The sequence below is a fragment of the Schistocerca cancellata genome, unplaced genomic scaffold, assembly GCF_023864275.1.
Source record: "Schistocerca cancellata isolate TAMUIC-IGC-003103 unplaced genomic scaffold, iqSchCanc2.1 HiC_scaffold_506, whole genome shotgun sequence".
Classification (NCBI taxonomy): domain Eukaryota; kingdom Metazoa; phylum Arthropoda; class Insecta; order Orthoptera; family Acrididae; genus Schistocerca; species Schistocerca cancellata.
The window spans coordinates 49,483-77,064 of record NW_026046520.1 but is presented as its reverse complement, the minus strand read 5'-3'; the positions used below and the strand labels follow the sequence as shown (position 1 = coordinate 77,064).

Here is a 27,582-nt window from a genome sequence, read left to right as displayed (position 1 = left end):
AATAATGCAGCTACGCCGTTTTCTGACACCACAGTGTTTTAAACGGTAGCAGTTGCATGTGTCGAGAGAACACCGCGCTAACGGCAGTCGTGGCCGAGTGGTTAAGGCGTCTGACTCGAAATCAGATTCCCTCTGGGAGCGTAGGTTCGAATCCTACCGGCTGCGTGCGATTTTGCGTAAAGAGGAGCAAACGTTTTCGCACACATGTGACATGCGTGGGCGAATGCGGGTGCAACCAGTGATGCCATTCTCAACAAGACGAAAATTTACGTTTTAAGAATACTGAGTTTTCGCGACGACAGCTACTTACTGTGCCTTTCGGTTCACCTCGCACTGACGCTGGGACTGCAGAAAGCCGTCGCTGAGATGGTGAGTACACAGATGTGCTCGAAAGTGTTGGACAGAGCGGACATTTCATTTTCTTTTTAAGAATCGCAATTTCAATCATTCGAGTGCGGCAAAAGCAGTGGTGCAGCGTTTTTTTTTTCTTTTCTTAAGATCTCGCAGCTGCTTGGAGGTATGTCCATCGTTTTAAGACGACAGAAAACTAGCGTCAGCGGTGCGTCAGTGGGAAGTCGGTGAAGTCGCCATTGGAGCCATAAGTCAGTAATTACGACATGCGAAACACTCGCACACCACGCAGCTGTACGATAATGCTCGTGCGTGGGCCCGCATAGCTGAGTCGGTAGAGCGTTAGGTTTTCAACCAAAGGGTCCTGGGCTCAAGTCCCTGTCTGGGCGAAAATTAGTACACTTTCGTAACGGCTAATGGAAACCCTACAGCAAAGAGTGAGGCCACGCCGTTTTCTGCCATCAGATTGCTTCTAAAGATGGCGGCTTCACTTGTCGGGAGTCGCTTCCGCCACCGGCAGTCGTGGCCGAGTGGTTAAGGCGTCTGACTTGAAATCAGATTCCCTCTGGGAGCGTAGGTTCGAGTCCTGCCGACTGCGAAAATTTTCTCGCTCTCAAAAGGCGGACGTTGAGCTGCATCCTAGCAGTTGCGTCACTACTAAACACGTGGGTCACCAGCAATGTGCAGTGTTATTTGATCGAGGGCGCAGCGTTACAGTCGCCCCCAGAAGCCGCAGCTCATCTCCTAGTCTCACAGCCGTCCACCAGGTGTTAGTACAAGTGTCGCCTCACTGGGCAGTGCAGATGTGTCCATTTTAGCTTGCAGACGATGACGTGTAGCAATTTATGAGCTAACGCAAGTCGAATGTTTTACCGTGTGTATCTGCTAGATACTGCCTCTCATATGGTGGAGAGGCTCACTCCTTCTTGTGTCTCGTTCTCTGCACACGAGTTGCCCCTGGCATCGATATAGCACGGGTTATCGAGTCGACATGTTTGCTTGTTACGATGACGGAAGCTGAAGAAATGTGTGTGGAACTTCACTGCATCGGCTGCTCGCCCTTCAGCGTCCCTGTGTCTTATCAGACGAAGGTGACTGTGAAATTGGCAACGAGGCAGAAGTGAACGAAGACATGCAAATGGCAACCTTCGACGTCAGCCGAAATAGCTCAGTTGGGAGAGCGTTAGACTGAAGATCTAAAGGTCCCTGGTTCGATCCCGGGTTTCGGCAGGTACTCGTTTTGATGCGACGCCAATGGAATTACTCTGCGTGTGTGATAATGCAACTACCGCTGACAACAAAAATGACTCTCTCCTGTAGCTGTTCTGGTTGTCAATTGCATGCCATAAGAGGAACTTACTAGACAACTAACTCCCTTAGAAGCAAAAGAATTAAAAATATCCTACCGACTGCATTCCTTTTTCTGTGTCAGGTGGTGAAGAACGTCTTCAACGGAACCGTGAAATGAGCGAAAGCGTGGGAAACATTGCATTCGAAATGCTTGTGAATTTTCCAATTGCCCAGTGAGTGTCGACAAAACACGTAAATTCTCTGCTCCAACGTATGAGACGTAACAACTGGTACAATTTGTTGTTGCATCGTGTGTCAGCAGTCTTCGATAGTGTGTTACGGGCTTAGCGCGATAAGTTTGTAGACAGCATTTAGGCGACGTTTTATTAGTAACGGCCCCATGCAGCGATTGCACAACAGTAAAGGACATGAGTCAATGTATAGTTGTGCATCGTGGGAGGTTTTGCAGCCTTGTGTGAGCCCGGATAGCTCAGTCGGTAGAGCATTAGGCTTTTAACCTAAGGGTCCAGGGTTCAAGTCCCTGTCCGGGCGGAAATTTTAATACTTTGGTAGCGATTCGTCTGGTAGCGGTGGAAACGCTACGGAAAATAATGCAGCTACGCCGTTTTCTGACACCACAGTGTTTTAAACGGTAGCAGTTGCATGTGTCGAGAGAACACCGCGCTAACGGCAGTCGTGGCCGAGTGGTTAAGGCGTCTGACTCGAAATCAGATTCCCTCTGGGAGCGTAGGTTCGAATCCTACCGGCTGCGTGCGATTTTGCGTAAAGAGGAGCAAACGTTTTCGCACACATGTGACATGCGTGGGCGAATGCGGGTGCAACCAGTGATGCCATTCTCAACAAGACGAAAATTTACGTTTTAAGAATACTGAGTTTTCGCGACGACAGCTACTTACTGTGCCTTTCGGTTCACCTCGCACTGACGCTGGGACTGCAGAAAGCCGTCGCTGAGATGGTGAGTACACAGATGTGCTCGAAAGTGTTGGACAGAGCGGACATTTCATTTTCTTTTTAAGAATCGCAATTTCAATCATTCGAGTGCGGCAAAAGCAGTGGTGCAGCGTTTTTTTTTTCTTTTCTTAAGATCTCGCAGCTGCTTGGAGGTATGTCCATCGTTTTAAGACGACAGAAAACTAGCGTCAGCGGTGCGTCAGTGGGAAGTCGGTGAAGTCGCCATTGGAGCCATAAGTCAGTAATTACGACATGCGAAACACTCGCACACCACGCAGCTGTACGATAATGCTCGTGCGTGGGCCCGCATAGCTGAGTCGGTAGAGCGTTAGGTTTTCAACCAAAGGGTCCTGGGCTCAAGTCCCTGTCTGGGCGAAAATTAGTACACTTTCGTAACGGCTAATGGAAACCCTACAGCAAAGAGTGAGGCCACGCCGTTTTCTGCCATCAGATTGCTTCTAAAGATGGCGGCTTCACTTGTCGGGAGTCGCTTCCGCCACCGGCAGTCGTGGCCGAGTGGTTAAGGCGTCTGACTTGAAATCAGATTCCCTCTGGGAGCGTAGGTTCGAGTCCTGCCGACTGCGAAAATTTTCTCGCTCTCAAAAGGCGGACGTTGAGCTGCATCCTAGCAGTTGCGTCACTACTAAACACGTGGGTCACCAGCAATGTGCAGTGTTATTTGATCGAGGGCGCAGCGTTACAGTCGCCCCCAGAAGCCGCAGCTCATCTCCTAGTCTCACAGCCGTCCACCAGGTGTTAGTACAAGTGTCGCCTCACTGGGCAGTGCAGATGTGTCCATTTTAGCTTGCAGACGATGACGTGTAGCAATTTATGAGCTAACGCAAGTCGAATGTTTTACCGTGTGTATCTGCTAGATACTGCCTCTCATATGGTGGAGAGGCTCACTCCTTCTTGTGTCTCGTTCTCTGCACACGAGTTGCCCCTGGCATCGATATAGCACGGGTTATCGAGTCGACATGTTTGCTTGTTACGATGACGGAAGCTGAAGAAATGTGTGTGGAACTTCACTGCATCGGCTGCTCGCCCTTCAGCGTCCCTGTGTCTTATCAGACGAAGGTGACTGTGAAATTGGCAACGAGGCAGAAGTGAACGAAGACATGCAAATGGCAACCTTCGACGTCAGCCGAAATAGCTCAGTTGGGAGAGCGTTAGACTGAAGATCTAAAGGTCCCTGGTTCGATCCCGGGTTTCGGCAGGTACTCGTTTTGATGCGACGCCAATGGAATTACCCTGCGTGTGTGATAATGCAACTACCGCTGACAACAAAAATGACTCTCTCCTGTAGCTGTTCTGGTTGTCAATTGCATGCCATAAGAGGAACTTACTAGACAACTAACTCCCTTAGAAGCAAAAGAATTAAAAATATCCTACCGACTGCATTCCTTTTTCTGTGTCAGGTGGTGAAGAACGTCTTCAACGGAACCGTGAAATGAGCGAAAGCGTGGGAAACATTGCATTCGAAATGCTTGTGAATTTTCCAATTGCCCAGTGAGTGTCGACAAAACACGTAAATTCTCTGCTCCAACGTATGAGACGTAACAACTGGTACAATTTGTTGTTGCATCGTGTGTCAGCAGTCTTCGATAGTGTGTTACGGGCTTAGCGCGATAAGTTTGTAGACAGCATTTAGGCGACGTTTTATTAGTAACGGCCCCATGCAGCGATTGCACAACAGTAAAGGACATGAGTCAATGTATAGTTGTGCATCGTGGGAGGTTTTGCAGCCTTGTGTGAGCCCGGATAGCTCAGTCGGTAGAGCATTAGGCTTTTAACCTAAGGGTCCAGGGTTCAAGTCCCTGTCCGGGCGGAAATTTTAATACTTTGGTAGCGATTCGTCTGGTAGCGGTGGAAACGCTACGGAAAATAATGCAGCTACGCCGTTTTCTGACACCACAGTGTTTTAAACGGTAGCAGTTGCATGTGTCGAGAGAACACCGCGCTAACGGCAGTCGTGGCCGAGTGGTTAAGGCGTCTGACTCGAAATCAGATTCCCTCTGGGAGCGTAGGTTCGAATCCTACCGGCTGCGTGCGATTTTGCGTAAAGAGGAGCAAACGTTTTCGCACACATGTGACATGCGTGGGCGAATGCGGGTGCAACCAGTGATGCCATTCTCAACAAGACGAAAATTTACGTTTTAAGAATACTGAGTTTTCGCGACGACAGCTACTTACTGTGCCTTTCGGTTCACCTCGCACTGACGCTGGGACTGCAGAAAGCCGTCGCTGAGATGGTGAGTACACAGATGTGCTCGAAAGTGTTGGACAGAGCGGACATTTCATTTTCTTTTTAAGAATCGCAATTTCAATCATTCGAGTGCGGCAAAAGCAGTGGTGCAGCGTTTTTTTTTTCTTTTCTTAAGATCTCGCAGCTGCTTGGAGGTATGTCCATCGTTTTAAGACGACAGAAAACTAGCGTCAGCGGTGCGTCAGTGGGAAGTCGGTGAAGTCGCCATTGGAGCCATAAGTCAGTAATTACGACATGCGAAACACTCGCACACCACGCAGCTGTACGATAATGCTCGTGCGTGGGCCCGCATAGCTGAGTCGGTAGAGCGTTAGGTTTTCAACCAAAGGGTCCTGGGCTCAAGTCCCTGTCTGGGCGAAAATTAGTACACTTTCGTAACGGCTAATGGAAACCCTACAGCAAAGAGTGAGGCCACGCCGTTTTCTGCCATCAGATTGCTTCTAAAGATGGCGGCTTCACTTGTCGGGAGTCGCTTCCGCCACCGGCAGTCGTGGCCGAGTGGTTAAGGCGTCTGACTTGAAATCAGATTCCCTCTGGGAGCGTAGGTTCGAGTCCTGCCGACTGCGAAAATTTTCTCGCTCTCAAAAGGCGGACGTTGAGCTGCATCCTAGCAGTTGCGTCACTACTAAACACGTGGGTCACCAGCAATGTGCAGTGTTATTTGATCGAGGGCGCAGCGTTACAGTCGCCCCCAGAAGCCGCAGCTCATCTCCTAGTCTCACAGCCGTCCACCAGGTGTTAGTACAAGTGTCGCCTCACTGGGCAGTGCAGATGTGTCCATTTTAGCTTGCAGACGATGACGTGTAGCAATTTATGAGCTAACGCAAGTCGAATGTTTTACCGTGTGTATCTGCTAGATACTGCCTCTCATATGGTGGAGAGGCTCACTCCTTCTTGTGTCTCGTTCTCTGCACACGAGTTGCCCCTGGCATCGATATAGCACGGGTTATCGAGTCGACATGTTTGCTTGTTACGATGACGGAAGCTGAAGAAATGTGTGTGGAACTTCACTGCATCGGCTGCTCGCCCTTCAGCGTCCCTGTGTCTTATCAGACGAAGGTGACTGTGAAATTGGCAACGAGGCAGAAGTGAACGAAGACATGCAAATGGCAACCTTCGACGTCAGCCGAAATAGCTCAGTTGGGAGAGCGTTAGACTGAAGATCTAAAGGTCCCTGGTTCGATCCCGGGTTTCGGCAGGTACTCGTTTTGATGCGACGCCAATGGAATTACTCTGCGTGTGTGATAATGCAACTACCGCTGACAACAAAAATGACTCTCTCCTGTAGCTGTTCTGGTTGTCAATTGCATGCCATAAGAGGAACTTACTAGACAACTAACACCCTTAGAAGCAAAAGAATTAAAAATATCCTACCGACTGCATTCCTTTTTCTGTGTCAGGTGGTGAAGAACGTCTTCAACGGAACCGTGAAATGAGCGAAAGCGTGGGAAACATTGCATTCGAAATGCTTGTGAATTTTCCAATTGCCCAGTGAGTGTCGACAAAACACGTAAATTCTCTGCTCCAACGTATGAGACGTAACAACTGGTACAATTTGTTGTTGCATCGTGTGTCAGCAGTCTTCGATAGTGTGTTACGGGCTTAGCGCGATAAGTTTGTAGACAGCATTTAGGCGACGTTTTATTAGTAACGGCCCCATGCAGCGATTGCACAACAGTAAAGGACATGAGTCAATGTATAGTTGTGCATCGTGGGAGGTTTTGCAGCCTTGTGTGAGCCCGGATAGCTCAGTCGGTAGAGCATTAGGCTTTTAACCTAAGGGTCCAGGGTTCAAGTCCCTGTCCGGGCGGAAATTTTAATACTTTGGTAGCGATTCGTCTGGTAGCGGTGGAAACGCTACGGAAAATAATGCAGCTACGCCGTTTTCTGACACCACAGTGTTTTAAACGGTAGCAGTTGCATGTGTCGAGAGAACACCGCGCTAACGGCAGTCGTGGCCGAGTGGTTAAGGCGTCTGACTCGAAATCAGATTCCCTCTGGGAGCGTAGGTTCGAATCCTACCGGCTGCGTGCGATTTTGCGTAAAGAGGAGCAAACGTTTTCGCACACATGTGACATGCGTGGGCGAATGCGGGTGCAACCAGTGATGCCATTCTCAACAAGACGAAAATTTACGTTTTAAGAATACTGAGTTTTCGCGACGACAGCTACTTACTGTGCCTTTCGGTTCACCTCGCACTGACGCTGGGACTGCAGAAAGCCGTCGCTGAGATGGTGAGTACACAGATGTGCTCGAAAGTGTTGGACAGAGCGGACATTTCATTTTCTTTTTAAGAAACGCAATTTCAATCATTCGAGTGCGGCAAAAGCAGTGGTGCAGCGTTTTTTTTTTCTTTTCTTAAGATCTCGCAGCTGCTTGGAGGTATGTCCATCGTTTTAAGACGACAGAAAACTAGCGTCAGCGGTGCGTCAGTGGGAAGTCGGTGAAGTCGCCATTGGAGCCATAAGTCAGTAATTACGACATGCGAAACACTCGCACACCACGCAGCTGTACGATAATGCTCGTGCGTGGGCCCGCATAGCTGAGTCGGTAGAGCGTTAGGTTTTCAACCAAAGGGTCCTGGGCTCAAGTCCCTGTCTGGGCGAAAATTAGTACACTTTCGTAACGGCTAATGGAAACCCTACAGCAAAGAGTGAGGCCACGCCGTTTTCTGCCATCAGATTGCTTCTAAAGATGGCGGCTTCACTTGTCGGGAGTCGCTTCCGCCACCGGCAGTCGTGGCCGAGTGGTTAAGGCGTCTGACTTGAAATCAGATTCCCTCTGGGAGCGTAGGTTCGAGTCCTGCCGACTGCGAAAGTTTTCTCGCTCTCAAAAGGCGGACGTTGAGCTGCATCCTATCAGTTGCGTCACTACTAAACACGTGGGTCACCAGCAATGTGCAGTGTTATTTGATCGAGGGCGCCGCGTTACAGTCGCCCCCAGAAGCCGCAGCTCATCTCCTAGTCTCACAGCCGTCCACCAGGTGTTAGTACAAGTGTCGCCTCACTGGGCAGTGCAGATGTGTCCATTTTAGCTTGCAGACGATGACGTGTAGCAATTTATGAGCTAACGCAAGTCGAATGTTTTACCGTGTGTATCTGCTAGATACTGCCTCTCATATGGTGGAGAGGCTCACTCCTTCTTGTGTCTCGTTCTCTGCACACGAGTTGCCCCTGGCATCGATATAGCACGGGTTATCGAGTCGACATGTTTGCTTGTTACGATGACGGAAGCTGAAGAAATGTGTGTGGAACTTCACTGCATCGGCTGCTCGCCCTTCAGCGTCCCTGTGTCTTATCAGACGAAGGTGACTGTGAAATTGGCAACGAGGCAGAAGTGAACGAAGACATGCAAATGGCAACCTTCGACGTCAGCCGAAATAGCTCAGTTGGGAGAGCGTTAGACTGAAGATCTAAAGGTCCCTGGTTCGATCCCGGGTTTCGGCAGGTACTCGTTTTGATGCGACGCCAATGGAATTACTCTGCGTGTGTGATAATGCAACTACCGCTGACAACAAAAATGACTCTCTCCTGTAGCTGTTCTGGTTGTCAATTGCATGCCATAAGAGGAACTTACTAGACAACTAACTCCCTTAGAAGCAAAAGAATTAAAAATATCCTACCGACTGCATTCCTTTTTCTGTGTCAGGTGGTGAAGAACGTCTTCAACGGAACCGTGAAATGAGCGAAAGCGTGGGAAACATTGCATTCGAAATGCTTGTGAATTTTCCAATTGCCCAGTGAGTGTCGACAAAACACGTAAATTCTCTGCTCCAACGTATGAGACGTAACAACTGGTACAATTTGTTGTTGCATCGTGTGTCAGCAGTCTTCGATAGTGTGTTACGGGCTTAGCGCGATAAGTTTGTAGACAGCATTTAGGCGACGTTTTATTAGTAACGGCCCCATGCAGCGATTGCACAACAGTAAAGGACATGAGTCAATGTATAGTTGTGCATCGTGGGAGGTTTTGCAGCCTTGTGTGAGCCCGGATAGCTCAGTCGGTAGAGCATTAGGCTTTTAACCTAAGGGTCCAGGGTTCAAGTCCCTGTCCGGGCGGAAATTTTAATACTTTGGTAGCGATTCGTCTGGTAGCGGTGGAAACGCTACGGAAAATAATGCAGCTACGCCGTTTTCTGACACCACAGTGTTTTAAACGGTAGCAGTTGCATGTGTCGAGAGAACACCGCGCTAACGGCAGTCGTGGCCGAGTGGTTAAGGCGTCTGACTCGAAATCAGATTCCCTCTGGGAGCGTAGGTTCGAATCCTACCGGCTGCGTGCGATTTTGCGTAAAGAGGAGCAAACGTTTTCGCACACATGTGACATGCGTGGGCGAATGCGGGTGCAACCAGTGATGCCATTCTCAACAAGACGAAAATTTACGTTTTAAGAATACTGAGTTTTCGCGACGACAGCTACTTACTGTGCCTTTCGGTTCACCTCGCACTGACGCTGGGACTGCAGAAAGCCGTCGCTGAGATGGTGAGTACACAGATGTGCTCGAAAGTGTTGGACAGAGCGGACATTTCATTTTCTTTTTAAGAATCGCAATTTCAATCATTCGAGTGCGGCAAAAGCAGTGGTGCAGCGTTTTTTTTTTCTTTTCTTAAGATCTCGCAGCTGCTTGGAGGTATGTCCATCGTTTTAAGACGACAGAAAACTAGCGTCAGCGGTGCGTCAGTGGGAAGTCGGTGAAGTCGCCATTGGAGCCATAAGTCAGTAATTACGACATGCGAAACACTCGCACACCACGCAGCTGTACGATAATGCTCGTGCGTGGGCCCGCATAGCTGAGTCGGTAGAGCGTTAGGTTTTCAACCAAAGGGTCCTGGGCTCAAGTCCCTGTCTGGGCGAAAATTAGTACACTTTCGTAACGGCTAATGGAAACCCTACAGCAAAGAGTGAGGCCACGCCGTTTTCTGCCATCAGATTGCTTCTAAAGATGGCGGCTTCACTTGTCGGGAGTCGCTTCCGCCACCGGCAGTCGTGGCCGAGTGGTTAAGGCGTCTGACTTGAAATCAGATTCCCTCTGGGAGCGTAGGTTCGAGTCCTGCCGACTGCGAAAATTTTCTCGCTCTCAAAAGGCGGACGTTGAGCTGCATCCTAGCAGTTGCGTCACTACTAAACACGTGGGTCACCAGCAATGTGCAGTGTTATTTGATCGAGGGCGCAGCGTTACAGTCGCCCCCAGAAGCCGCAGCTCATCTCCTAGTCTCACAGCCGTCCACCAGGTGTTAGTACAAGTGTCGCCTCACTGGGCAGTGCAGATGTGTCCATTTTAGCTTGCAGACGATGACGTGTAGCAATTTATGAGCTAACGCAAGTCGAATGTTTTACCGTGTGTATCTGCTAGATACTGCCTCTCATATGGTGGAGAGGCTCACTCCTTCTTGTGTCTCGTTCTCTGCACACGAGTTGCCCCTGGCATCGATATAGCACGGGTTATCGAGTCGACATGTTTGCTTGTTACGATGACGGAAGCTGAAGAAATGTGTGTGGAACTTCACTGCATCGGCTGCTCGCCCTTCAGCGTCCCTGTGTCTTATCAGACGAAGGTGACTGTGAAATTGGCAACGAGGCAGAAGTGAACGAAGACATGCAAATGGCAACCTTCGACGTCAGCCGAAATAGCTCAGTTGGGAGAGCGTTAGACTGAAGATCTAAAGGTCCCTGGTTCGATCCCGGGTTTCGGCAGGTACTCGTTTTGATGCGACGCCAATGGAATTACTCTGCGTGTGTGATAATGCAACTACCGCTGACAACAAAAATGACTCTCTCCTGTAGCTGTTCTGGTTGTCAATTGCATGCCATAAGAGGAACTTACTAGACAACTAACTCCCTTAGAAGCAAAAGAATTAAAAATATCCTACCGACTGCATTCCTTTTTCTGTGTCAGGTGGTGAAGAACGTCTTCAACGGAACCGTGAAATGAGCGAAAGCGTGGGAAACATTGCATTCGAAATGCTTGTGAATTTTCCAATTGCCCAGTGAGTGTCGACAAAACACGTAAATTCTCTGCTCCAACGTATGAGACGTAACAACTGGTACAATTTGTTGTTGCATCGTGTGTCAGCAGTCTTCGATAGTGTGTTACGGGCTTAGCGCGATAAGTTTGTAGACAGCATTTAGGCGACGTTTTATTAGTAACGGCCCCATGCAGCGATTGCACAACAGTAAAGGACATGAGTCAATGTATAGTTGTGCATCGTGGGAGGTTTTGCAGCCTTGTGTGAGCCCGGATAGCTCAGTCGGTAGAGCATTAGGCTTTTAACCTAAGGGTCCAGGGTTCAAGTCCCTGTCCGGGCGGAAATTTTAATACTTTGGTAGCGATTCGTCTGGTAGCGGTGGAAACGCTACGGAAAATAATGCAGCTACGCCGTTTTCTGACACCACAGTGTTTTAAACGGTAGCAGTTGCATGTGTCGAGAGAACACCGCGCTAACGGCAGTCGTGGCCGAGTGGTTAAGGCGTCTGACTCGAAATCAGATTCCCTCTGGGAGCGTAGGTTCGAATCCTACCGGCTGCGTGCGATTTTGCGTAAAGAGGAGCAAACGTTTTCGCACACATGTGACATGCGTGGGCGAATGCGGGTGCAACCAGTGATGCCATTCTCAACAAGACGAAAATTTACGTTTTAAGAATACTGAGTTTTCGCGACGACAGCTACTTACTGTGCCTTTCGGTTCACCTCGCACTGACGCTGGGACTGCAGAAAGCCGTCGCTGAGATGGTGAGTACACAGATGTGCTCGAAAGTGTTGGACAGAGCGGACATTTCATTTTCTTTTTAAGAATCGCAATTTCAATCATTCGAGTGCGGCAAAAGCAGTGGTGCAGCGTTTTTTTTTTCTTTTCTTAAGATCTCGCAGCTGCTTGGAGGTATGTCCATCGTTTTAAGACGACAGAAAACTAGCGTCAGCGGTGCGTCAGTGGGAAGTCGGTGAAGTCGCCATTGGAGCCATAAGTCAGTAATTACGACATGCGAAACACTCGCACACCACGCAGCTGTACGATAATGCTCGTGCGTGGGCCCGCATAGCTGAGTCGGTAGAGCGTTAGGTTTTCAACCAAAGGGTCCTGGGCTCAAGTCCCTGTCTGGGCGAAAATTAGTACACTTTCGTAACGGCTAATGGAAACCCTACAGCAAAGAGTGAGGCCACGCCGTTTTCTGCCATCAGATTGCTTCTAAAGATGGCGGCTTCACTTGTCGGGAGTCGCTTCCGCCACCGGCAGTCGTGGCCGAGTGGTTAAGGCGTCTGACTTGAAATCAGATTCCCTCTGGGAGCGTAGGTTCGAGTCCTGCCGACTGCGAAAATTTTCTCGCTCTCAAAAGGCGGACGTTGAGCTGCATCCTAGCAGTTGCGTCACTACTAAACACGTGGGTCACCAGCAATGTGCAGTGTTATTTGATCGAGGGCGCAGCGTTACAGTCGCCCCCAGAAGCCGCAGCTCATCTCCTAGTCTCACAGCCGTCCACCAGGTGTTAGTACAAGTGTCGCCTCACTGGGCAGTGCAGATGTGTCCATTTTAGCTTGCAGACGATGACGTGTAGCAATTTATGAGCTAACGCAAGTCGAATGTTTTACCGTGTGTATCTGCTAGATACTGCCTCTCATATGGTGGAGAGGCTCACTCCTTCTTGTGTCTCGTTCTCTGCACACGAGTTGCCCCTGGCATCGATATAGCACGGGTTATCGAGTCGACATGTTTGCTTGTTACGATGACGGAAGCTGAAGAAATGTGTGTGGAACTTCACTGCATCGGCTGCTCGCCCTTCAGCGTCCCTGTGTCTTATCAGACGAAGGTGACTGTGAAATTGGCAACGAGGCAGAAGTGAACGAAGACATGCAAATGGCAACCTTCGACGTCAGCCGAAATAGCTCAGTTGGGAGAGCGTTAGACTGAAGATCTAAAGGTCCCTGGTTCGATCCCGGGTTTCGGCAGGTACTCGTTTTGATGCGACGCCAATGGAATTACTCTGCGTGTGTGATAATGCAACTACCGCTGACAACAAAAATGACTCTCTCCTGTAGCTGTTCTGGTTGTCAATTGCATGCCATAAGAGGAACTTACTAGACAACTAACTCCCTTAGAAGCAAAAGAATTAAAAATATCCTACCGACTGCATTCCTTTTTCTGTGTCAGGTGGTGAAGAACGTCTTCAACGGAACCGTGAAATGAGCGAAAGCGTGGGAAACATTGCATTCGAAATGCTTGTGAATTTTCCAATTGCCCAGTGAGTGTCGACAAAACACGTAAATTCTCTGCTCCAACGTATGAGACGTAACAACTGGTACAATTTGTTGTTGCATCGTGTGTCAGCAGTCTTCGATAGTGTGTTACGGGCTTAGCGCGATAAGTTTGTAGACAGCATTTAGGCGACGTTTTATTAGTAACGGCCCCATGCAGCGATTGCACAACAGTAAAGGACATGAGTCAATGTATAGTTGTGCATCGTGGGAGGTTTTGCAGCCTTGTGTGAGCCCGGATAGCTCAGTCGGTAGAGCATTAGGCTTTTAACCTAAGGGTCCAGGGTTCAAGTCCCTGTCCGGGCGGAAATTTTAATACTTTGGTAGCGATTCGTCTGGTAGCGGTGGAAACGCTACGGAAAATAATGCAGCTACGCCGTTTTCTGACACCACAGTGTTTTAAACGGTAGCAGTTGCATGTGTCGAGAGAACACCGCGCTAACGGCAGTCGTGGCCGAGTGGTTAAGGCGTCTGACTCGAAATCAGATTCCCTCTGGGAGCGTAGGTTCGAATCCTACCGGCTGCGTGCGATTTTGCGTAAAGAGGAGCAAACGTTTTCGCACACATGTGACATGCGTGGGCGAATGCGGGTGCAACCAGTGATGCCATTCTCAACAAGACGAAAATTTACGTTTTAAGAATACTGAGTTTTCGCGACGACAGCTACTTACTGTGCCTTTCGGTTCACCTCGCACTGACGCTGGGACTGCAGAAAGCCGTCGCTGAGATGGTGAGTACACAGATGTGCTCGAAAGTGTTGGACAGAGCGGACATTTCATTTTCTTTTTAAGAATCGCAATTTCAATCATTCGAGTGCGGCAAAAGCAGTGGTGCAGCGTTTTTTTTTTCTTTTCTTAAGATCTCGCAGCTGCTTGGAGGTATGTCCATCGTTTTAAGACGACAGAAAACTAGCGTCAGCGGTGCGTCAGTGGGAAGTCGGTGAAGTCGCCATTGGAGCCATAAGTCAGTAATTACGACATGCGAAACACTCGCACACCACGCAGCTGTACGATAATGCTCGTGCGTGGGCCCGCATAGCTGAGTCGGTAGAGCGTTAGGTTTTCAACCAAAGGGTCCTGGGCTCAAGTCCCTGTCTGGGCGAAAATTAGTACACTTTCGTAACGGCTAATGGAAACCCTACAGCAAAGAGTGAGGCCACGCCGTTTTCTGCCATCAGATTGCTTCTAAAGATGGCGGCTTCACTTGTCGGGAGTCGCTTCCGCCACCGGCAGTCGTGGCCGAGTGGTTAAGGCGTCTGACTTGAAATCAGATTCCCTCTGGGAGCGTAGGTTCGAGTCCTGCCGACTGCGAAAATTTTCTCGCTCTCAAAAGGCGGACGTTGAGCTGCATCCTAGCAGTTGCGTCACTACTAAACACGTGGGTCACCAGCAATGTGCAGTGTTATTTGATCGAGGGCGCAGCGTTACAGTCGCCCCCAGAAGCCGCAGCTCATCTCCTAGTCTCACAGCCGTCCACCAGGTGTTAGTACAAGTGTCGCCTCACTGGGCAGTGCAGATGTGTCCATTTTAGCTTGCAGACGATGACGTGTAGCAATTTATGAGCTAACGCAAGTCGAATGTTTTACCGTGTGTATCTGCTAGATACTGCCTCTCATATGGTGGAGAGGCTCACTCCTTCTTGTGTCTCGTTCTCTGCACACGAGTTGCCCCTGGCATCGATATAGCACGGGTTATCGAGTCGACATGTTTGCTTGTTACGATGACGGAAGCTGAAGAAATGTGTGTGGAACTTCACTGCATCGGCTGCTCGCCCTTCAGCGTCCCTGTGTCTTATCAGACGAAGGTGACTGTGAAATTGGCAACGAGGCAGAAGTGAACGAAGACATGCAAATGGCAACCTTCGACGTCAGCCGAAATAGCTCAGTTGGGAGAGCGTTAGACTGAAGATCTAAAGGTCCCTGGTTCGATCCCGGGTTTCGGCAGGTACTCGTTTTGATGCGACGCCAATGGAATTACTCTGCGTGTGTGATAATGCAACTACCGCTGACAACAAAAATGACTCTCTCCTGTAGCTGTTCTGGTTGTCAATTGCATGCCATAAGAGGAACTTACTAGACAACTAACTCCCTTAGAAGCAAAAGAATTAAAAATATCCTACCGACTGCATTCCTTTTTCTGTGTCAGGTGGTGAAGAACGTCTTCAACGGAACCGTGAAATGAGCGAAAGCGTGGGAAACATTGCATTCGAAATGCTTGTGAATTTTCCAATTGCCCAGTGAGTGTCGACAAAACACGTAAATTCTCTGCTCCAACGTATGAGACGTAACAACTGGTACAATTTGTTGTTGCATCGTGTGTCAGCAGTCTTCGATAGTGTGTTACGGGCTTAGCGCGATAAGTTTGTAGACAGCATTTAGGCGACGTTTTATTAGTAACGGCCCCATGCAGCGATTGCACAACAGTAAAGGACATGAGTCAATGTATAGTTGTGCATCGTGGGAGGTTTTGCAGCCTTGTGTGAGCCCGGATAGCTCAGTCGGTAGAGCATTAGGCTTTTAACCTAAGGGTCCAGGGTTCAAGTCCCTGTCCGGGCGGAAATTTTAATACTTTGGTAGCGATTCGTCTGGTAGCGGTGGAAACGCTACGGAAAATAATGCAGCTACGCCGTTTTCTGACACCACAGTGTTTTAAACGGTAGCAGTTGCATGTGTCGAGAGAACACCGCGCTAACGGCAGTCGTGGCCGAGTGGTTAAGGCGTCTGACTCGAAATCAGATTCCCTCTGGGAGCGTAGGTTCGAATCCTACCGGCTGCGTGCGATTTTGCGTAAAGAGGAGCAAACGTTTTCGCACACATGTGACATGCGTGGGCGAATGCGGGTGCAACCAGTGATGCCATTCTCAACAAGACGAAAATTTACGTTTTAAGAATACTGAGTTTTCGCGACGACAGCTACTTACTGTGCCTTTCGGTTCACCTCGCACTGACGCTGGGACTGCAGAAAGCCGTCGCTGAGATGGTGAGTACACAGATGTGCTCGAAAGTGTTGGACAGAGCGGACATTTCATTTTCTTTTTAAGAATCGCAATTTCAATCATTCGAGTGCGGCAAAAGCAGTGGTGCAGCGTTTTTTTTTTCTTTTCTTAAGATCTCGCAGCTGCTTGGAGGTATGTCCATCGTTTTAAGACGACAGAAAACTAGCGTCAGCGGTGCGTCAGTGGGAAGTCGGTGAAGTCGCCATTGGAGCCATAAGTCAGTAATTACGACATGCGAAACACTCGCACACCACGCAGCTGTACGATAATGCTCGTGCGTGGGCCCGCATAGCTGAGTCGGTAGAGCGTTAGGTTTTCAACCAAAGGGTCCTGGGCTCAAGTCCCTGTCTGGGCGAAAATTAGTACACTTTCGTAACGGCTAATGGAAACCCTACAGCAAAGAGTGAGGCCACGCCGTTTTCTGCCATCAGATTGCTTCTAAAGATGGCGGCTTCACTTGTCGGGAGTCGCTTCCGCCACCGGCAGTCGTGGCCGAGTGGTTAAGGCGTCTGACTTGAAATCAGATTCCCTCTGGGAGCGTAGGTTCGAGTCCTGCCGACTGCGAAAATTTTCTCGCTCTCAAAAGGCGGACGTTGAGCTGCATCCTAGCAGTTGCGTCACTACTAAACACGTGGGTCACCAGCAATGTGCAGTGTTATTTGATCGAGGGCGCAGCGTTACAGTCGCCCCCAGAAGCCGCAGCTCATCTCCTAGTCTCACAGCCGTCCACCAGGTGTTAGTACAAGTGTCGCCTCACTGGGCAGTGCAGATGTGTCCATTTTAGCTTGCAGACGATGACGTGTAGCAATTTATGAGCTAACGCAAGTCGAATGTTTTACCGTGTGTATCTGCTAGATACTGCCTCTCATATGGTGGAGAGGCTCACTCCTTCTTGTGTCTCGTTCTCTGCACACGAGTTGCCCCTGGCATCGATATAGCACGGGTTATCGAGTCGACATGTTTGCTTGTTACGATGACGGAAGCTGAAGAAATGTGTGTGGAACTTCACTGCATCGGCTGCTCGCCCTTCAGCGTCCCTGTGTCTTATCAGACGAAGGTGACTGTGAAATTGGCAACGAGGCAGAAGTGAACGAAGACATGCAAATGGCAACCTTCGACGTCAGCCGAAATAGCTCAGTTGGGAGAGCGTTAGACTGAAGATCTAAAGGTCCCTGGTTCGATCCCGGGTTTCGGCAGGTACTCGTTTTGATGCGACGCCAATGGAATTACTCTGCGTGTGTGATAATGCAACTACCGCTGACAACAAAAATGACTCTCTCCTGTAGCTGTTCTGGTTGTCAATTGCATGCCATAAGAGGAACTTACTAGACAACTAACACCCTTAGAAGCAAAAGAATTAAAAATATCCTACCGACTGCATTCCTTTTTCTGTGTCAGGTGGTGAAGAACGTCTTCAACGGAACCGTGAAATGAGCGAAAGCGTGGGAAACATTGCATTCGAAATGCTTGTGAATTTTCCAATTGCCCAGTGAGTGTCGACAAAACACGTAAATTCTCTGCTCCAACGTATGAGACGTAACAACTGGTACAATTTGTTGTTGCATCGTGTGTCAGCAGTCTTCGATAGTGTGTTACGGGCTTAGCGCGATAAGTTTGTAGACAGCATTTAGGCGACGTTTTATTAGTAACGGCCCCATGCAGCGATTGCACAACAGTAAAGGACATGAGTCAATGTATAGTTGTGCATCGTGGGAGGTTTTGCAGCCTTGTGTGAGCCCGGATAGCTCAGTCGGTAGAGCATTAGGCTTTTAACCTAAGGGTCCAGGGTTCAAGTCCCTGTCCGGGCGGAAATTTTAATACTTTGGTAGCGATTCGTCTGGTAGCGGTGGAAACGCTACGGAAAATAATGCAGCTACGCCGTTTTCTGACACCACAGTGTTTTAAACGGTAGCAGTTGCATGTGTCGAGAGAACACCGCGCTAACGGCAGTCGTGGCCGAGTGGTTAAGGCGTCTGACTCGAAATCAGATTCCCTCTGGGAGCGTAGGTTCGAATCCTACCGGCTGCGTGCGATTTTGCGTAAAGAGGAGCAAACGTTTTCGCACACATGTGACATGCGTGGGCGAATGCGGGTGCAACCAGTGATGCCATTCTCAACAAGACGAAAATTTACGTTTTAAGAATACTGAGTTTTCGCGACGACAGCTACTTACTGTGCCTTTCGGTTCACCTCGCACTGACGCTGGGACTGCAGAAAGCCGTCGCTGAGATGGTGAGTACACAGATGTGCTCGAAAGTGTTGGACAGAGCGGACATTTCATTTTCTTTTTAAGAAACGCAATTTCAATCATTCGAGTGCGGCAAAAGCAGTGGTGCAGCGTTTTTTTTTTCTTTTCTTAAGATCTCGCAGCTGCTTGGAGGTATGTCCATCGTTTTAAGACGACAGAAAACTAGCGTCAGCGGTGCGTCAGTGGGAAGTCGGTGAAGTCGCCATTGGAGCCATAAGTCAGTAATTACGACATGCGAAACACTCGCACACCACGCAGCTGTACGATAATGCTCGTGCGTGGGCCCGCATAGCTGAGTCGGTAGAGCGTTAGGTTTTCAACCAAAGGGTCCTGGGCTCAAGTCCCTGTCTGGGCGAAAATTAGTACACTTTCGTAACGGCTAATGGAAACCCTACAGCAAAGAGTGAGGCCACGCCGTTTTCTGCCATCAGATTGCTTCTAAAGATGGCGGCTTCACTTGTCGGGAGTCGCTTCCGCCACCGGCAGTCGTGGCCGAGTGGTTAAGGCGTCTGACTTGAAATCAGATTCCCTCTGGGAGCGTAGGTTCGAGTCCTGCCGACTGCGAAAGTTTTCTCGCTCTCAAAAGGCGGACGTTGAGCTGCATCCTATCAGTTGCGTCACTACTAAACACGTGGGTCACCAGCAATGTGCAGTGTTATTTGATCGAGGGCGCCGCGTTACAGTCGCCCCCAGAAGCCGCAGCTCATCTCCTAGTCTCACAGCCGTCCACCAGGTGTTAGTACAAGTGTCGCCTCACTGGGCAGTGCAGATGTGTCCATTTTAGCTTGCAGACGATGACGTGTAGCAATTTATGAGCTAACGCAAGTCGAATGTTTTACCGTGTGTATCTGCTAGATACTGCCTCTCATATGGTGGAGAGGCTCACTCCTTCTTGTGTCTCGTTCTCTGCACACGAGTTGCCCCTGGCATCGATATAGCACGGGTTATCGAGTCGACATGTTTGCTTGTTACGATGACGGAAGCTGAAGAAATGTGTGTGGAACTTCACTGCATCGGCTGCTCGCCCTTCAGCGTCCCTGTGTCTTATCAGACGAAGGTGACTGTGAAATTGGCAACGAGGCAGAAGTGAACGAAGACATGCAAATGGCAACCTTCGACGTCAGCCGAAATAGCTCAGTTGGGAGAGCGTTAGACTGAAGATCTAAAGGTCCCTGGTTCGATCCCGGGTTTCGGCAGGTACTCGTTTTGATGCGACGCCAATGGAATTACTCTGCGTGTGTGATAATGCAACTACCGCTGACAACAAAAATGACTCTCTCCTGTAGCTGTTCTGGTTGTCAATTGCATGCCATAAGAGGAACTTACTAGACAACTAACACCCTTAGAAGCAAAAGAATTAAAAATATCCTACCGACTGCATTCCTTTTTCTGTGTCAGGTGGTGAAGAACGTCTTCAACGGAACCGTGAAATGAGCGAAAGCGTGGGAAACATTGCATTCGAAATGCTTGTGAATTTTCCAATTGCCCAGTGAGTGTCGACAAAACACGTAAATTCTCTGCTCCAACGTATGAGACGTAACAACTGGTACAATTTGTTGTTGCATCGTGTGTCAGCAGTCTTCGATAGTGTGTTACGGGCTTAGCGCGATAAGTTTGTAGACAGCATTTAGGCGACGTTTTATTAGTAACGGCCCCATGCAGCGATTGCACAACAGTAAAGGACATGAGTCAATGTATAGTTGTGCATCGTGGGAGGTTTTGCAGCCTTGTGTGAGCCCGGATAGCTCAGTCGGTAGAGCATTAGGCTTTTAACCTAAGGGTCCAGGGTTCAAGTCCCTGTCCGGGCGGAAATTTTAATACTTTGGTAGCGATTCGTCTGGTAGCGGTGGAAACGCTACGGAAAATAATGCAGCTACGCCGTTTTCTGACACCACAGTGTTTTAAACGGTAGCAGTTGCATGTGTCGAGAGAACACCGCGCTAACGGCACTCGTGGCCGAGTGGTTAAGGCGTCTGACTCGAAATCAGATTCCCTCTGGGAGCGTAGGTTCGAATCCTACCGGCTGCGTGCGATTTTGCGTAAAGAGGAGCAAACGTTTTCGCACACATGTGACATGCGTGGGCGAATGCGGGTGCAACCAGTGATGCCATTCTCAACAAGACGAAAATTTACGTTTTAAGAATACTGAGTTTTCGCGACGACAGCTACTTACTGTGCCTTTCGGTTCACCTCGCACTGACGCTGGGACTGCAGAAAGCCGTCGCTGAGATGGTGAGTACACAGATGTGCTCGAAAGTGTTGGACAGAGCGGACATTTCATTTTCTTTTTAAGAATCGCAATTTCAATCATTCGAGTGCGGCAAAAGCAGTGGTGCAGCGTTTTTTTTTTCTTTTCTTAAGATCTCGCAGCTGCTTGGAGGTATGTCCATCGTTTTAAGACGACAGAAAACTAGCGTCAGCGGTGCGTCAGTGGGAAGTCGGTGAAGTCGCCATTGGAGCCATAAGTCAGTAATTACGACATGCGAAACACTCGCACACCACGCAGCTGTACGATAATGCTCGTGCGTGGGCCCGCATAGCTGAGTCGGTAGAGCGTTAGGTTTTCAACCAAAGGGTCCTGGGCTCAAGTCCCTGTCTGGGCGAAAATTAGTACACTTTCGTAACGGCTAATGGAAACCCTACAGCAAAGAGTGAGGCCACGCCGTTTTCTGCCATCAGATTGCTTCTAAAGATGGCGGCTTCACTTGTCGGGAGTCGCTTCCGCCACCGGCAGTCGTGGCCGAGTGGTTAAGGCGTCTGACTTGAAATCAGATTCCCTCTGGGAGCGTAGGTTCGAGTCCTGCCGACTGCGAAAATTTTCTCGCTCTCAAAAGGCGGACGTTGAGCTGCATCCTAGCAGTTGCGTCACTACTAAACACGTGGGTCACCAGCAATGTGCAGTGTTATTTGATCGAGGGCGCAGCGTTACAGTCGCCCCCAGAAGCCGCAGCTCATCTCCTAGTCTCACAGCCGTCCACCAGGTGTTAGTACAAGTGTCGCCTCACTGGGCAGTGCAGATGTGTCCATTTTAGCTTGCAGACGATGACGTGTAGCAATTTATGAGCTAACGCAAGTCGAATGTTTTACCGTGTGTATCTGCTAGATACTGCCTCTCATATGGTGGAGAGGCTCACTCCTTCTTGTGTCTCGTTCTCTGCACACGAGTTGCCCCTGGCATCGATATAGCACGGGTTATCGAGTCGACATGTTTGCTTGTTACGATGACGGAAGCTGAAGAAATGTGTGTGGAACTTCACTGCATCGGCTGCTCGCCCTTCAGCGTCCCTGTGTCTTATCAGACGAAGGTGACTGTGAAATTGGCAACGAGGCAGAAGTGAACGAAGACATGCAAATGGCAACCTTCGACGTCAGCCGAAATAGCTCAGTTGGGAGAGCGTTAGACTGAAGATCTAAAGGTCCCTGGTTCGATCCCGGGTTTCGGCAGGTACTCGTTTTGATGCGACGCCAATGGAATTACTCTGCGTGTGTGATAATGCAACTACCGCTGACAACAAAAATGACTCTCTCCTGTAGCTGTTCTGGTTGTCAATTGCATGCCATAAGAGGAACTTACTAGACAACTAACACCCTTAGAAGCAAAAGAATTAAAAATATCCTACCGACTGCATTCCTTTTTCTGTGTCAGGTGGTGAAGAACGTCTTCAACGGAACCGTGAAATGAGCGAAAGCGTGGGAAACATTGCATTCGAAATGCTTGTGAATTTTCCAATTGCCCAGTGAGTGTCGACAAAACACGTAAATTCTCTGCTCCAACGTATGAGACGTAACAACTGGTACAATTTGTTGTTGCATCGTGTGTCAGCAGTCTTCGATAGTGTGTTACGGGCTTAGCGCGATAAGTTTGTAGACAGCATTTAGGCGACGTTTTATTAGTAACGGCCCCATGCAGCGATTGCACAACAGTAAAGGACATGAGTCAATGTATAGTTGTGCATCGTGGGAGGTTTTGCAGCCTTGTGTGAGCCCGGATAGCTCAGTCGGTAGAGCATTAGGCTTTTAACCTAAGGGTCCAGGGTTCAAGTCCCTGTCCGGGCGGAAATTTTAATACTTTGGTAGCGATTCGTCTGGTAGCGGTGGAAACGCTACGGAAAATAATGCAGCTACGCCGTTTTCTGACACCACAGTGTTTTAAACGGTAGCAGTTGCATGTGTCGAGAGAACACCGCGCTAACGGCAGTCGTGGCCGAGTGGTTAAGGCGTCTGACTCGAAATCAGATTCCCTCTGGGAGCGTAGGTTCGAATCCTACCGGCTGCGTGCGATTTTGCGTAAAGAGGAGCAAACGTTTTCGCACACATGTGACATGCGTGGGCGAATGCGGGTGCAACCAGTGATGCCATTCTCAACAAGACGAAAATTTACGTTTTAAGAATACTGAGTTTTCGCGACGACAGCTACTTACTGTGCCTTTCGGTTCACCTCGCACTGACGCTGGGACTGCAGAAAGCCGTCGCTGAGATGGTGAGTACACAGATGTGCTCGAAAGTGTTGGACAGAGCGGACATTTCATTTTCTTTTTAAGAATCGCAATTTCAATCATTCGAGTGCGGCAAAAGCAGTGGTGCAGCGTTTTTTTTTTCTTTTCTTAAGATCTCGCAGCTGCTTGGAGGTATGTCCATCGTTTTAAGACGACAGAAAACTAGCGTCAGCGGTGCGTCAGTGGGAAGTCGGTGAAGTCGCCATTGGAGCCATAAGTCAGTAATTACGACATGCGAAACACTCGCACACCACGCAGCTGTACGATAATGCTCGTGCGTGGGCCCGCATAGCTGAGTCGGTAGAGCGTTAGGTTTTCAACCAAAGGGTCCTGGGCTCAAGTCCCTGTCTGGGCGAAAATTAGTACACTTTCGTAACGGCTAATGGAAACCCTACAGCAAAGAGTGAGGCCACGCCGTTTTCTGCCATCAGATTGCTTCTAAAGATGGCGGCTTCACTTGTCGGGAGTCGCTTCCGCCACCGGCAGTCGTGGCCGAGTGGTTAAGGCGTCTGACTTGAAATCAGATTCCCTCTGGGAGCGTAGGTTCGAGTCCTGCCGACTGCGAAAATTTTCTCGCTCTCAAAAGGCGGACGTTGAGCTGCATCCTAGCAGTTGCGTCACTACTAAACACGTGGGTCACCAGCAATGTGCAGTGTTATTTGATCGAGGGCGCAGCGTTACAGTCGCCCCCAGAAGCCGCAGCTCATCTCCTAGTCTCACAGCCGTCCACCAGGTGTTAGTACAAGTGTCGCCTCACTGGGCAGTGCAGATGTGTCCATTTTAGCTTGCAGACGATGACGTGTAGCAATTTATGAGCTAACGCAAGTCGAATGTTTTACCGTGTGTATCTGCTAGATACTGCCTCTCATATGGTGGAGAGGCTCACTCCTTCTTGTGTCTCGTTCTCTGCACACGAGTTGCCCCTGGCATCGATATAGCACGGGTTATCGAGTCGACATGTTTGCTTGTTACGATGACGGAAGCTGAAGAAATGTGTGTGGAACTTCACTGCATCGGCTGCTCGCCCTTCAGCGTCCCTGTGTCTTATCAGACGAAGGTGACTGTGAAATTGGCAACGAGGCAGAAGTGAACGAAGACATGCAAATGGCAACCTTCGACGTCAGCCGAAATAGCTCAGTTGGGAGAGCGTTAGACTGAAGATCTAAAGGTCCCTGGTTCGATCCCGGGTTTCGGCAGGTACTCGTTTTGATGCGACGCCAATGGAATTACTCTGCGTGTGTGATAATGCAACTACCGCTGACAACAAAAATGACTCTCTCCTGTAGCTGTTCTGGTTGTCAATTGCATGCCATAAGAGGAACTTACTAGACAACTAACACCCTTAGAAGCAAAAGAATTAAAAATATCCTACCGACTGCATTCCTTTTTCTGTGTCAGGTGGTGAAGAACGTCTTCAACGGAACCGTGAAATGAGCGAAAGCGTGGGAAACATTGCATTCGAAATGCTTGTGAATTTTCCAATTGCCCAGTGAGTGTCGACAAAACACGTAAATTCTCTGCTCCAACGTATGAGACGTAACAACTGGTACAATTTGTTGTTGCATCGTGTGTCAGCAGTCTTCGATAGTGTGTTACGGGCTTAGCGCGATAAGTTTGTAGACAGCATTTAGGCGACGTTTTATTAGTAACGGCCCCATGCAGCGATTGCACAACAGTAAAGGACATGAGTCAATGTATAGTTGTGCATCGTGGGAGGTTTTGCAGCCTTGTGTGAGCCCGGATAGCTCAGTCGGTAGAGCATTAGGCTTTTAACCTAAGGGTCCAGGGTTCAAGTCCCTGTCCGGGCGGAAATTTTAATACTTTGGTAGCGATTCGTCTGGTAGCGGTGGAAACGCTACGGAAAATAATGCAGCTACGCCGTTTTCTGACACCACAGTGTTTTAAACGGTAGCAGTTGCATGTGTCGAGAGAACACCGCGCTAACGGCAGTCGTGGCCGAGTGGTTAAGGCGTCTGACTCGAAATCAGATTCCCTCTGGGAGCGTAGGTTCGAATCCTACCGGCTGCGTGCGATTTTGCGTAAAGAGGAGCAAACGTTTTCGCACACATGTGACATGCGTGGGCGAATGCGGGTGCAACCAGTGATGCCATTCTCAACAAGACGAAAATTTACGTTTTAAGAATACTGAGTTTTCGCGACGACAGCTACTTACTGTGCCTTTCGGTTCACCTCGCACTGACGCTGGGACTGCAGAAAGCCGTCGCTGAGATGGTGAGTACACAGATGTGCTCGAAAGTGTTGGACAGAGCGGACATTTCATTTTCTTTTTAAGAATCGCAATTTCAATCATTCGAGTGCGGCAAAAGCAGTGGTGCAGCGTTTTTTTTTTCTTTTCTTAAGATCTCGCAGCTGCTTGGAGGTATGTCCATCGTTTTAAGACGACAGAAAACTAGCGTCAGCGGTGCGTCAGTGGGAAGTCGGTGAAGTCGCCATTGGAGCCATAAGTCAGTAATTACGACATGCGAAACACTCGCACACCACGCAGCTGTACGATAATGCTCGTGCGTGGGCCCGCATAGCTGAGTCGGTAGAGCGTTAGGTTTTCAACCAAAGGGTCCTGGGCTCAAGTCCCTGTCTGGGCGAAAATTAGTACACTTTCGTAACGGCTAATGGAAACCCTACAGCAAAGAGTGAGGCCACGCCGTTTTCTGCCATCAGATTGCTTCTAAAGATGGCGGCTTCACTTGTCGGGAGTCGCTTCCGCCACCGGCAGTCGTGGCCGAGTGGTTAAGGCGTCTGACTTGAAATCAGATTCCCTCTGGGAGCGTAGGTTCGAGTCCTGCCGACTGCGAAAATTTTCTCGCTCTCAAAAGGCGGACGTTGAGCTGCATCCTAGCAGTTGCGTCACTACTAAACACGTGGGTCACCAGCAATGTGCAGTGTTATTTGATCGAGGGCGCAGCGTTACAGTCGCCCCCAGAAGCCGCAGCTCATCTCCTAGTCTCACAGCCGTCCACCAGGTGTTAGTACAAGTGTCGCCTCACTGGGCAGTGCAGATGTGTCCATTTTAGCTTGCAGACGATGACGTGTAGCAATTTATGAGCTAACGCAAGTCGAATGTTTTACCGTGTGTATCTGCTAGATACTGCCTCTCATATGGTGGAGAGGCTCACTCCTTCTTGTGTCTCGTTCTCTGCACACGAGTTGCCCCTGGCATCGATATAGCACGGGTTATCGAGTCGACATGTTTGCTTGTTACGATGACGGAAGCTGAAGAAATGTGTGTGGAACTTCACTGCATCGGCTGCTCGCCCTTCAGCGTCCCTGTGTCTTATCAGACGAAGGTGACTGTGAAATTGGCAACGAGGCAGAAGTGAACGAAGACATGCAAATGGCAACCTTCGACGTCAGCCGAAATAGCTCAGTTGGGAGAGCGTTAGACTGAAGATCTAAAGGTCCCTGGTTCGATCCCGGGTTTCGGCAGGTACTCGTTTTGATGCGACGCCAATGGAATTACTCTGCGTGTGTGATAATGCAACTACCGCTGACAACAAAAATGACTCTCTCCTGTAGCTGTTCTGGTTGTCAATTGCATGCCATAAGAGGAACTTACTAGACAACTAACACCCTTAGAAGCAAAAGAATTAAAAATATCCTACCGACTGCATTCCTTTTTCTGTGTCAGGTGGTGAAGAACGTCTTCAACGGAACCGTGAAATGAGCGAAAGCGTGGGAAACATTGCATTCGAAATGCTTGTGAATTTTCCAATTGCCCAGTGAGTGTCGACAAAACACGTAAATTCTCTGCTCCAACGTATGAGACGTAACAACTGGTACAATTTGTTGTTGCATCGTGTGTCAGCAGTCTTCGATAGTGTGTTACGGGCTTAGCGCGATAAGTTTGTAGACAGCATTTAGGCGACGTTTTATTAGTAACGGCCCCATGCAGCGATTGCACAACAGTAAAGGACATGAGTCAATGTATAGTTGTGCATCGTGGGAGGTTTTGCAGCCTTGTGTGAGCCCGGATAGCTCAGTCGGTAGAGCATTAGGCTTTTAACCTAAGGGTCCAGGGTTCAAGTCCCTGTCCGGGCGGAAATTTTAATACTTTGGTAGCGATTCGTCTGGTAGCGGTGGAAACGCTACGGAAAATAATGCAGCTACGCCGTTTTCTGACACCACAGTGTTTTAAACGGTAGCAGTTGCATGTGTCGAGAGAACACCGCGCTAACGGCAGTCGTGGCCGAGTGGTTAAGGCGTCTGACTCGAAATCAGATTCCCTCTGGGAGCGTAGGTTCGAATCCTACCGGCTGCGTGCGATTTTGCGTAAAGAGGAGCAAACGTTTTCGCACACATGTGACATGCGTGGGCGAATGCGGGTGCAACCAGTGATGCCATTCTCAACAAGACGAAAATTTACGTTTTAAGAATACTGAGTTTTCGCGACGACAGCTACTTACTGTGCCTTTCGGTTCACCTCGCACTGACGCTGGGACTGCAGAAAGCCGTCGCTGAGATGGTGAGTACACAGATGTGCTCGAAAGTGTTGGACAGAGCGGACATTTCATTTTCTTTTTAAGAATCGCAATTTCAATCATTCGAGTGCGGCAAAAGCAGTGGTGCAGCGTTTTTTTTTTCTTTTCTTAAGATCTCGCAGCTGCTTGGAGGTATGTCCATCGTTTTAAGACGACAGAAAACTAGCGTCAGCGGTGCGTCAGTGGGAAGTCGGTGAAGTCGCCATTGGAGCCATAAGTCA

General features: G+C 49.2%; 49 non-coding genes across 49 annotated transcripts; all 49 read left to right on the top strand.

Moving 5' to 3' along the window:
* Positions 1 to 83: 83 nt before the first annotated feature.
* Positions 84 to 165, top strand: Trnas-cga (transfer RNA serine (anticodon CGA)). The gene has a single exon. It is a non-coding gene; the product is annotated as a tRNA-Ser (tRNA).
* Positions 166 to 867: 702 nt separating this feature from the next.
* Trnas-uga (transfer RNA serine (anticodon UGA)) lies at positions 868 to 949 on the top strand. Its single transcript has one exon. It is a non-coding gene; the product is annotated as a tRNA-Ser (tRNA).
* A 559-nt stretch (positions 950 to 1,508) lies between these two features.
* Positions 1,509 to 1,581, top strand: Trnaf-gaa (transfer RNA phenylalanine (anticodon GAA)). The gene has a single exon. It is a non-coding gene; the product is annotated as a tRNA-Phe (tRNA).
* Positions 1,582 to 2,120: 539 nt separating this feature from the next.
* Positions 2,121 to 2,193, top strand: Trnak-uuu (transfer RNA lysine (anticodon UUU)). Its single transcript has one exon. It is a non-coding gene; the product is annotated as a tRNA-Lys (tRNA).
* Positions 2,194 to 2,331: 138 nt separating this feature from the next.
* On the top strand, positions 2,332 to 2,413 carry Trnas-cga (transfer RNA serine (anticodon CGA)). Its single transcript has one exon. It is a non-coding gene; the product is annotated as a tRNA-Ser (tRNA).
* Positions 2,414 to 3,115: 702 nt separating this feature from the next.
* On the top strand, positions 3,116 to 3,197 carry Trnas-uga (transfer RNA serine (anticodon UGA)). Its single transcript has one exon. It is a non-coding gene; the product is annotated as a tRNA-Ser (tRNA).
* Positions 3,198 to 3,756: 559 nt separating this feature from the next.
* Trnaf-gaa (transfer RNA phenylalanine (anticodon GAA)) lies at positions 3,757 to 3,829 on the top strand. The gene has a single exon. It is a non-coding gene; the product is annotated as a tRNA-Phe (tRNA).
* A 539-nt stretch (positions 3,830 to 4,368) lies between these two features.
* On the top strand, positions 4,369 to 4,441 carry Trnak-uuu (transfer RNA lysine (anticodon UUU)). Its single transcript has one exon. It is a non-coding gene; the product is annotated as a tRNA-Lys (tRNA).
* Positions 4,442 to 4,579: 138 nt separating this feature from the next.
* On the top strand, positions 4,580 to 4,661 carry Trnas-cga (transfer RNA serine (anticodon CGA)). The gene has a single exon. It is a non-coding gene; the product is annotated as a tRNA-Ser (tRNA).
* A 702-nt stretch (positions 4,662 to 5,363) lies between these two features.
* On the top strand, positions 5,364 to 5,445 carry Trnas-uga (transfer RNA serine (anticodon UGA)). Its single transcript has one exon. It is a non-coding gene; the product is annotated as a tRNA-Ser (tRNA).
* Positions 5,446 to 6,004: 559 nt separating this feature from the next.
* Positions 6,005 to 6,077, top strand: Trnaf-gaa (transfer RNA phenylalanine (anticodon GAA)). The gene has a single exon. It is a non-coding gene; the product is annotated as a tRNA-Phe (tRNA).
* Positions 6,078 to 6,616: 539 nt separating this feature from the next.
* On the top strand, positions 6,617 to 6,689 carry Trnak-uuu (transfer RNA lysine (anticodon UUU)). The gene has a single exon. It is a non-coding gene; the product is annotated as a tRNA-Lys (tRNA).
* A 138-nt stretch (positions 6,690 to 6,827) lies between these two features.
* On the top strand, positions 6,828 to 6,909 carry Trnas-cga (transfer RNA serine (anticodon CGA)). The gene has a single exon. It is a non-coding gene; the product is annotated as a tRNA-Ser (tRNA).
* Positions 6,910 to 7,611: 702 nt separating this feature from the next.
* Trnas-uga (transfer RNA serine (anticodon UGA)) lies at positions 7,612 to 7,693 on the top strand. The gene has a single exon. It is a non-coding gene; the product is annotated as a tRNA-Ser (tRNA).
* A 559-nt stretch (positions 7,694 to 8,252) lies between these two features.
* Positions 8,253 to 8,325, top strand: Trnaf-gaa (transfer RNA phenylalanine (anticodon GAA)). The gene has a single exon. It is a non-coding gene; the product is annotated as a tRNA-Phe (tRNA).
* A 539-nt stretch (positions 8,326 to 8,864) lies between these two features.
* Trnak-uuu (transfer RNA lysine (anticodon UUU)) lies at positions 8,865 to 8,937 on the top strand. Its single transcript has one exon. It is a non-coding gene; the product is annotated as a tRNA-Lys (tRNA).
* A 138-nt stretch (positions 8,938 to 9,075) lies between these two features.
* On the top strand, positions 9,076 to 9,157 carry Trnas-cga (transfer RNA serine (anticodon CGA)). The gene has a single exon. It is a non-coding gene; the product is annotated as a tRNA-Ser (tRNA).
* Positions 9,158 to 9,859: 702 nt separating this feature from the next.
* Positions 9,860 to 9,941, top strand: Trnas-uga (transfer RNA serine (anticodon UGA)). Its single transcript has one exon. It is a non-coding gene; the product is annotated as a tRNA-Ser (tRNA).
* A 559-nt stretch (positions 9,942 to 10,500) lies between these two features.
* Trnaf-gaa (transfer RNA phenylalanine (anticodon GAA)) lies at positions 10,501 to 10,573 on the top strand. The gene has a single exon. It is a non-coding gene; the product is annotated as a tRNA-Phe (tRNA).
* A 539-nt stretch (positions 10,574 to 11,112) lies between these two features.
* Trnak-uuu (transfer RNA lysine (anticodon UUU)) lies at positions 11,113 to 11,185 on the top strand. The gene has a single exon. It is a non-coding gene; the product is annotated as a tRNA-Lys (tRNA).
* Positions 11,186 to 11,323: 138 nt separating this feature from the next.
* Positions 11,324 to 11,405, top strand: Trnas-cga (transfer RNA serine (anticodon CGA)). The gene has a single exon. It is a non-coding gene; the product is annotated as a tRNA-Ser (tRNA).
* Positions 11,406 to 12,107: 702 nt separating this feature from the next.
* Positions 12,108 to 12,189, top strand: Trnas-uga (transfer RNA serine (anticodon UGA)). Its single transcript has one exon. It is a non-coding gene; the product is annotated as a tRNA-Ser (tRNA).
* A 559-nt stretch (positions 12,190 to 12,748) lies between these two features.
* Trnaf-gaa (transfer RNA phenylalanine (anticodon GAA)) lies at positions 12,749 to 12,821 on the top strand. Its single transcript has one exon. It is a non-coding gene; the product is annotated as a tRNA-Phe (tRNA).
* A 539-nt stretch (positions 12,822 to 13,360) lies between these two features.
* On the top strand, positions 13,361 to 13,433 carry Trnak-uuu (transfer RNA lysine (anticodon UUU)). The gene has a single exon. It is a non-coding gene; the product is annotated as a tRNA-Lys (tRNA).
* Positions 13,434 to 13,571: 138 nt separating this feature from the next.
* Positions 13,572 to 13,653, top strand: Trnas-cga (transfer RNA serine (anticodon CGA)). Its single transcript has one exon. It is a non-coding gene; the product is annotated as a tRNA-Ser (tRNA).
* A 702-nt stretch (positions 13,654 to 14,355) lies between these two features.
* Positions 14,356 to 14,437, top strand: Trnas-uga (transfer RNA serine (anticodon UGA)). Its single transcript has one exon. It is a non-coding gene; the product is annotated as a tRNA-Ser (tRNA).
* Positions 14,438 to 14,996: 559 nt separating this feature from the next.
* On the top strand, positions 14,997 to 15,069 carry Trnaf-gaa (transfer RNA phenylalanine (anticodon GAA)). The gene has a single exon. It is a non-coding gene; the product is annotated as a tRNA-Phe (tRNA).
* Positions 15,070 to 15,608: 539 nt separating this feature from the next.
* Positions 15,609 to 15,681, top strand: Trnak-uuu (transfer RNA lysine (anticodon UUU)). The gene has a single exon. It is a non-coding gene; the product is annotated as a tRNA-Lys (tRNA).
* Positions 15,682 to 15,819: 138 nt separating this feature from the next.
* Positions 15,820 to 15,901, top strand: Trnas-cga (transfer RNA serine (anticodon CGA)). Its single transcript has one exon. It is a non-coding gene; the product is annotated as a tRNA-Ser (tRNA).
* A 702-nt stretch (positions 15,902 to 16,603) lies between these two features.
* Trnas-uga (transfer RNA serine (anticodon UGA)) lies at positions 16,604 to 16,685 on the top strand. Its single transcript has one exon. It is a non-coding gene; the product is annotated as a tRNA-Ser (tRNA).
* A 559-nt stretch (positions 16,686 to 17,244) lies between these two features.
* Trnaf-gaa (transfer RNA phenylalanine (anticodon GAA)) lies at positions 17,245 to 17,317 on the top strand. Its single transcript has one exon. It is a non-coding gene; the product is annotated as a tRNA-Phe (tRNA).
* Positions 17,318 to 17,856: 539 nt separating this feature from the next.
* Positions 17,857 to 17,929, top strand: Trnak-uuu (transfer RNA lysine (anticodon UUU)). The gene has a single exon. It is a non-coding gene; the product is annotated as a tRNA-Lys (tRNA).
* A 138-nt stretch (positions 17,930 to 18,067) lies between these two features.
* On the top strand, positions 18,068 to 18,149 carry Trnas-cga (transfer RNA serine (anticodon CGA)). Its single transcript has one exon. It is a non-coding gene; the product is annotated as a tRNA-Ser (tRNA).
* A 702-nt stretch (positions 18,150 to 18,851) lies between these two features.
* On the top strand, positions 18,852 to 18,933 carry Trnas-uga (transfer RNA serine (anticodon UGA)). Its single transcript has one exon. It is a non-coding gene; the product is annotated as a tRNA-Ser (tRNA).
* Positions 18,934 to 19,492: 559 nt separating this feature from the next.
* On the top strand, positions 19,493 to 19,565 carry Trnaf-gaa (transfer RNA phenylalanine (anticodon GAA)). Its single transcript has one exon. It is a non-coding gene; the product is annotated as a tRNA-Phe (tRNA).
* Positions 19,566 to 20,104: 539 nt separating this feature from the next.
* Positions 20,105 to 20,177, top strand: Trnak-uuu (transfer RNA lysine (anticodon UUU)). The gene has a single exon. It is a non-coding gene; the product is annotated as a tRNA-Lys (tRNA).
* Positions 20,178 to 20,315: 138 nt separating this feature from the next.
* Positions 20,316 to 20,397, top strand: Trnas-cga (transfer RNA serine (anticodon CGA)). The gene has a single exon. It is a non-coding gene; the product is annotated as a tRNA-Ser (tRNA).
* A 702-nt stretch (positions 20,398 to 21,099) lies between these two features.
* Positions 21,100 to 21,181, top strand: Trnas-uga (transfer RNA serine (anticodon UGA)). Its single transcript has one exon. It is a non-coding gene; the product is annotated as a tRNA-Ser (tRNA).
* Positions 21,182 to 21,740: 559 nt separating this feature from the next.
* Positions 21,741 to 21,813, top strand: Trnaf-gaa (transfer RNA phenylalanine (anticodon GAA)). Its single transcript has one exon. It is a non-coding gene; the product is annotated as a tRNA-Phe (tRNA).
* A 539-nt stretch (positions 21,814 to 22,352) lies between these two features.
* On the top strand, positions 22,353 to 22,425 carry Trnak-uuu (transfer RNA lysine (anticodon UUU)). Its single transcript has one exon. It is a non-coding gene; the product is annotated as a tRNA-Lys (tRNA).
* A 138-nt stretch (positions 22,426 to 22,563) lies between these two features.
* Trnas-cga (transfer RNA serine (anticodon CGA)) lies at positions 22,564 to 22,645 on the top strand. Its single transcript has one exon. It is a non-coding gene; the product is annotated as a tRNA-Ser (tRNA).
* A 702-nt stretch (positions 22,646 to 23,347) lies between these two features.
* On the top strand, positions 23,348 to 23,429 carry Trnas-uga (transfer RNA serine (anticodon UGA)). Its single transcript has one exon. It is a non-coding gene; the product is annotated as a tRNA-Ser (tRNA).
* A 559-nt stretch (positions 23,430 to 23,988) lies between these two features.
* On the top strand, positions 23,989 to 24,061 carry Trnaf-gaa (transfer RNA phenylalanine (anticodon GAA)). Its single transcript has one exon. It is a non-coding gene; the product is annotated as a tRNA-Phe (tRNA).
* A 539-nt stretch (positions 24,062 to 24,600) lies between these two features.
* Trnak-uuu (transfer RNA lysine (anticodon UUU)) lies at positions 24,601 to 24,673 on the top strand. The gene has a single exon. It is a non-coding gene; the product is annotated as a tRNA-Lys (tRNA).
* Positions 24,674 to 24,811: 138 nt separating this feature from the next.
* On the top strand, positions 24,812 to 24,893 carry Trnas-cga (transfer RNA serine (anticodon CGA)). Its single transcript has one exon. It is a non-coding gene; the product is annotated as a tRNA-Ser (tRNA).
* Positions 24,894 to 25,595: 702 nt separating this feature from the next.
* Positions 25,596 to 25,677, top strand: Trnas-uga (transfer RNA serine (anticodon UGA)). Its single transcript has one exon. It is a non-coding gene; the product is annotated as a tRNA-Ser (tRNA).
* A 559-nt stretch (positions 25,678 to 26,236) lies between these two features.
* Positions 26,237 to 26,309, top strand: Trnaf-gaa (transfer RNA phenylalanine (anticodon GAA)). The gene has a single exon. It is a non-coding gene; the product is annotated as a tRNA-Phe (tRNA).
* Positions 26,310 to 26,848: 539 nt separating this feature from the next.
* Trnak-uuu (transfer RNA lysine (anticodon UUU)) lies at positions 26,849 to 26,921 on the top strand. Its single transcript has one exon. It is a non-coding gene; the product is annotated as a tRNA-Lys (tRNA).
* A 138-nt stretch (positions 26,922 to 27,059) lies between these two features.
* Trnas-cga (transfer RNA serine (anticodon CGA)) lies at positions 27,060 to 27,141 on the top strand. Its single transcript has one exon. It is a non-coding gene; the product is annotated as a tRNA-Ser (tRNA).
* Positions 27,142 to 27,582: the final 441 nt, after the last annotated feature.